We start from the raw sequence: 7,009 nt of genomic DNA, 5'->3' as shown, positions 1-7,009 counted from the left end.
AAGGAATGAACAAAGTCCCCAAGAAATGTGGGACTATGTGAAGAGACCTAACCTACATTTGATAGGTGTACCAGAAGGGGACGAAGAGAATGAATCCAAGCTGGAAAATACTCTTCAGGATATTATCCAGGAAAATTTCCCTAACCTAGCAAGGCAGGCCAACACTAAAATCCAGGAAATACAGAGAACATCACAAAGATATTCCGCAAGAAGAGCAACCCCAAGGCACATAATCGTCAGATTCACCAAGGTTGAAATGAAGGAGAACATACTAAGGGCAGCCAGAGAGAAAGGTAGGTTCACCCACAAAGGGAAGCCGATTAGACTCACAGCAGATCTCTCGGCAGAAACACTACAAGCCAGAAGAGAGTGGGGGCCAATATTCAACATCCTTAAAGAAAAGAACTTTCAACACAGAATTTCATATCCAGCCAAACTGAGGTTCATAAGCGAAGGAAAAATAAAATCCTTTGCGAACAAGCAAGTACTCAGAGATTTTGTCACTACCAGGCCTGCTTTACAAGAGCTGCTGAAAGAGGCACTACACATAGAAAGGAACAACCAGTACCAGAGATTCCAAAAACACACTAAATGCTAAAGAGCATCAAAAAAATGAAGAATCTACATAAAATAACGGGCAAAAAAGCCAGCTAGCATCAAAATGGCAGTATCAAATTCACACATAACAATATTAACCCTAAATGTAAATGGGCTAAATGCACCAATCAAAAGACGCAGACTGGCAAATTGAATGAAAAACCAAAACCCATCAGTGTGCTGTAACCAGGAAACCCATCTCACATGCAAGGATACACAAAGGCTCAAAATAAAGGGATGGAGGAAGATTTACCAGGCAAATGGAGAGCAAAAAAACAGGAGTTGCAAATCTCATCTCTGATAAAATAGACTTTAAAGCAACAAAGATCAAAAGAGACAAAGAAGGTCATTACATAATGGTAAAAGGATCAATACAACAAAAAGAGCTAACGATCCTAAATATATATGGACCCAACACAGGAGCACCCAGATACATAAGGCAAGTTCTTAATGACTTAAAAAGAGACTTAGACTCCCACACAATAATAGTGGGAGACTTTAACACTCCACTGTCAATATTAGACAGATAAACAAGACAGAAAATTAACAAGGATATCCAGGGCTTGAACTCAGACCTGGAACAAGCAAACCTCATAGACATTTACAGAACTCTCCACCCCAAATCCACAGAATAGACATTCTTCTCAGCACCACATCATACCTACTCAAAAATCGACCACATAATTGGAAGTAAAGCACTCCCCCGCAAATGCAAAACAACTGAAATCATAACAAACAGTCTTTCAGACCATAGTGCAATCAAGTTAGAACTCGAAACTCAGAAACTAACTCAGAACCGCACAGCTTCATGGAAACTGAACAACTGGATCTTGAATGTTGACTGGATAAACAATGAAATGAAGGCAGAAATAAAGAAGTTCTTCAAAACCAACGAGAACCAAGACAAAACATGCCAGAATCTCTGGGACACATTTAAAACAGTCTCTAGAGGAAAATATATCGCAATAAGTGCCCATATGAGAAGAGTGGAGAGATCCAAAATTGAGACCCTATCGTCAAAATTGAAAGAGCTAGAGGAACAAGATAAAAAGAATTCAAAACCTAGCAGAAGACAAGAAATAACTAAGATCAGAGCAGAACTGAAGGAGATAGAGGCACGAAAAACCCTTCAAAAATCAATAAATCCAAGAGCTGGTTTTTGAAAAGATCAACAAAATAGACAGACCACTAGCCAGACTGAGAATAAAGAAAAAAGAGAACAACCAAATAGACGCAATAAAAAAACGATAAAGGGGAAATCACCACAGATTCCATAGAAATTCAAACCATCATCAGAGAATACTACAAACAACTCTATGTGCATAAACTAGTAAACCTGGAAGAAATGGATAAATTCCTGGACACTTGTGCCCTCCCAAGCCTAAACCAGGAGGAAGCCGAAACTATAAATAGACCAATAACAAGGTCTGAAGTTGAGGCAGCAATTAAGAGCCTACCACACAAAAAAAGCCCAGGTCCAGATGGGTTAACAGCTGAATTCTACCAGACACACAAAGAGGAGCTGGTACCATTCCTTCTGAAACTATTCCAAATAATCCAAAAAGAGGGAATCCTTCCCAAATCATTTTATGAGACCAACATCATTCTGATACCAAAACCCGGCAGAGACCCAACAAGAAAAGAAAACTTCAGACCAATATCCATGATGAACATAGATGCAAAAATTTTCAATAAAATACTGGCAAGCCAATTGCAACAGCACATCAAAAAGCTTATCCACCATGATCAAGTAGGATTCATCCCAGGGATGCAAGGCTGGTTCAACATATGCAAGTCTATAAACGCAAATTAATCACATAAACAGAACCAAAAACAAAAACCACATGATTATCTCAATTGATGCAGAGAAGGCATTCGACAAAATTCAACAGCCCTTTATGCTAAAAACCCTCAATAAACTTGGTATCGATGGAACGTATCTCAAAGTAATAAAAGCTATTTATGACAAACCAATATCATACTGAATGGGCAAAAACTGGAAGCATTCCCTTTGAAATCTGGCACTAGATAAGGATGCCCTCTCTCACCACTCCTATTCAATATAGTACTGGAAGTTCTAGCCAGAGCAATCAGGCAAGAAAAAGAAATAAAGGGTATTCAAATAGGAAAGGTGGAAGCCAAATTGTCTCTGTTTGCAGACGACATGATAGTATACCTAGAAGACCCCATCGCCTCAGCCCCAAAACTCCTGAAACTGATAAGCAACTTCAGCAAAGTCTCAGGATATAAAATCAATGTGCAAAAATCACAAGCATTCCTCTATACCAATAACAGACTTAGAGCCAAATCAAGAACGAACTGCCATTTACAATTGCTACAAAAAGAATAAAATACTTAGGAATACAACTCACAAGGAATGTAAGGGACCTCTTCAAGGAAAACCAGAAACCACTGCTCAACGAAATAAGAGAGGACACAAACAGATGGAGAAACAGTCCATGTTCATGGTTAGGAAGAATCAATATCGTGAAAATGGCTATACTGCCCAAAGTAATTTACAGAATCAACACTATCCCCATCAAGCTACCATTGACTTTCTTCACAGAACTGGAAAAAACCACCATGAACAGAGACCTTAAATCCATTTAAAATAGAGAAAACATGATAAGATACTTAAATTTGTTGAGAGGCTGGGTGCAGCGGCTGTAATCCCAGCACTTTGGGAGGCCAAGGCAGGCAGATCACTAGAGGTCAGGAGTTGGAAAACAGCCTGGCCAACATGGTGAAACCTGATCTCTACTACCCCGGAGAATCGCTTGAACCCAGGAAGCAGAGGTTGCAGTGAGCCCAGATCGTGCCATTGCACCCCAGGCTGGGTGACAAAGTCAAATTCTGTCTCAAAAAAAATTAAAATTTCAATGCTTGTGAAAGACACAAGTAAACTTGAACAAATGGAAAGACTTTACATTTTCTTAGAATTATTCAGCATCGTAAAACTATAAGTTTTCTATAAGTTAATTTGTAAATTTCACTGAATCTCCATTTAAAATGTCAATCATTTTGATGGAGGCAGACATTTTGGCATAAAACTTCATATGGAAAAATAAACTTAAAATAATTTACAAGAATACATACTAAAAGAAAAAGCTACAGCTGGGCATGGTGGCATATGCCTGCAATCTTAGCTACTTGGGAGGCTGAAACAGAAAGATTGCTTGAGCCCAGAAGTTCAAGTCCAGCCTGGACCATATAATGAAATCACAGTCTTTTAAAAAGAAAAAAGAAAAAGCTGCAAGTGGGTAGGGGGACTCGCCCTTTAAGTCTTTTAAGACATAAAACACATTATAAAGTCACTATGATTAAAACTGTGGTGCTTGTGCATGAATAGAAAGACCAGTGGAATAAAGGAGAATTTCCATTATATAAAAGTGCATGTAGAATTTCAGTATGAGATGAAGTTGGCATTTCATATGGCTAAAAGATCAACTGTTTAATAAATTTTGCTTAACAACTGGTTTTGCCAAATAGACCAAAAATTTATGTGTAAAAAATTATCATATAAATGCCAGAAGAATGTGTATAAATTCCTCTTTAACCCAAGTATAGTGAAAAGATTTCCAACTAATATCAAAAATTCAGAGGCCATAAAAATTGATTCATTTGAAGTTATAAAATATAAGTTCTATAATTAGATGATATTATTATATCAATATTAGTTGTCTGATTTTTCTAGCTGAACTGTGATTATAAAAGAGAACTTCCTCGTTTTTAAGAAAATGTGCAATAAAGTACTTAGAGATAAAGCGACATCGTGTCTGCAACTTACTCTCAGAGGCTTCAGAAAAAAAATACATAGATATACAGAGAATTAGAAAGAGAAGATAATTTAGCAAATAATATAATATGTATATAAGCCTTTTAGTGTCGTTGTTGGAACTTTTCTAGAGGTTAAATTGTGTCAAATTTTTAAAAATGAATGAATAAAAGGAACACAGTAATTTTAAAAGACATTCAATACTGCAAGGCTGTGGTGATTTTCTTCTATGTTTTCCTCTAAAATATTTATTATTTTATCTCTAACATTTAGATTTAAAATACTTCTGGAATTGATTATGTTGTATGTTATGCAGAAGGAGTTAAGATTTCCTTTTTTCCATAGCAATATCCAATTGACAAAGCACAATTAGAAATACTTTTTGCCACTGCAGTGTTACAGTACTGTGTCATAAATCAAGTGACCAGATATGTGTATGTGTTTCTGGGCTGTCTAACCTGTTCATTTGGTCTAGTTTTTTTTTCCCCCATAATACAGCCTCTTAATTACTACACTTTTTAAATAAGTCTTATATCTGGTAATGTGAACCTTTCAGCTTTAATATTCTTTAATATTGTCTTGAGTATTCCTCTCCTTCTGTACTTCTAAGTCCATTTTAGAATCATCTTGCCAATTTCAAAAACCTGCTAAATATTTTATTGGGATTGTATAGAATTTGTAGAGAGAATGTAGGAAATATTTCATCTTTACATTATTTATTCCTCCAGTCCAAGAACACGACATTTATTTGGAACTTCTTAAAATTCTCAAAATAATATTTTGTAGTGTATAGTGCAGCAATTTTGCCGTTATTTTATTAGATTTATTCCCTTGAATTTGGCCTTTTTAATGCTGTTTTATATGATATAGTTTAAGTTTTTCCATTTGTAGTTTGCTGATATATAGAAGTCACTGGTCTTTATATATTGACCTTGTATCAGATATAACTTGCTAAATTCATTTACATCTTCTAAGTATGTAGATTCTTTTGAATTGTATATATACATAATTATGTCATCTGTGAATAAAGACATTTTAATTTCTTCCTTTTCCATACAAGCTTTTTTTTGCTTTATTTCACTAGCTAGGATCACCATCATATTGTTTAACAAAAGTAGGGATAATGTCCATTCTTGTATCATTTCCACCATCCCAAGTCTCAGGAAGAATAATGCCTTCCATAATTTACCATTATTACGTTTGCTATAAACATTTTTCTCCTATTCCTTAGTTTCTAATGTTTTAAAAAATGTAAATCATCAATGCTTATTGAATTTGTCAAATACTTTTTCTTCACTTGTGGAGATTACCATATGATTTTTCTTCTTTTCTGAATGTGGGAATTGTGCTGATAGATTTTCCAATGGTAAACTACATTTGCCCTTTGGAAATCACCCTCTTAGTCATGTTGTGTAATTCCTTTCTATTTACTGCTGAATTCTATTTTCTAATATTTATTTTAGTAGTAGGCATTTATCTGTAATTTTCCTTTCTTGTAATAGTCTCATGATTTATGCCGTATTTGGGGAGAATAAGTTATGTAGAAACTTCTTGGAGTTGGTCATAAAAAGAAGAACATACAGTGCAATTTGGCAATACAGGAGTAAGTAACCTGGTAGCACAACTTCTGGAAATTAATCCTAAAAAAATGAGAGATTAATGAGAATTTATATCTTTATTTATTTATTTACATATTTTAGAGATAGCGTCTCACTCTGTCACCTGGGCTGGAGCATGATCATAGCTCATGACAGCCTTAAAATTCCAGTGCTCAAGCAATACTCCCACATCAGCTTCCTGGGTAGCTAGGACTACACGTGTGCACCACCTTGCCTGGCTATTTATTTATTTATTGTAGAGACAGGGCCTCACTATGTTTATCAGGCTGGTATCAAACTCCTGGTCTTAAGTGATCCTCCAACCTTGGCCTCCCAAAGGCTGGGATTATAGGTATAAGCCAGCATGCCTGGCCTAATAAGAATTTTATGTACAGTATGCCCATTACAACAACAGTATTTGGAATAAGATATTATAAACTGTCTAAGACTTCCCAAGTATTCCCATTCAACCAACTCTGAGTGGTTTGGTGATCTTTGGCAGCAGCGAGAAGCAAGAAGAGAAGTCAAGATAGTGGACTGAGAACAGCTGACCGCTCCCATCAAAATAAATAAACCACCACCCACTCCCAGATACACCTGCACCCAGGCTCTCCCTCTCTTCTCCTCTCTCCAGTTATTCTCTTCTAAAAATAATAGAAATATGCAATTTGGACTTAAAAAGACTTGGTTATTTTACCTTGATCCTACTCATTGTAGTTGGGGAAATGACAGGCAGATACAAGATCCAAAAACTTTTCAAGCTTTCAGGTTCAAAATACTTCTTGTGTTTAGCTTTAAATCCTTCTCTGAGAAATGCAAATCAAAACCATACTGAGATATCACCTCATGCCAGTTAGAATGACAAACATTAAAAAACCTGGAGACAACAGGTGCTGGAGAGGATGTGGACAAATAGGAACACTTTTACACTGTTGGTGGGAGTGTAAATTAGTTCAACCTTTGTGGAAGACAGTGTGGCGATTCCTCAAGGATCTAGAAATAGAAATTCCATTTGACCCAGCAATCCCATTACTGGGCA

Source organism: Callithrix jacchus, chromosome X (genome assembly GCF_049354715.1).
Source record: "Callithrix jacchus isolate 240 chromosome X, calJac240_pri, whole genome shotgun sequence".
NCBI classification, from domain to species: Eukaryota; Metazoa; Chordata; class Mammalia; order Primates; family Cebidae; genus Callithrix; species Callithrix jacchus.
Note: the sequence above shows the minus strand (reverse complement) of the source record.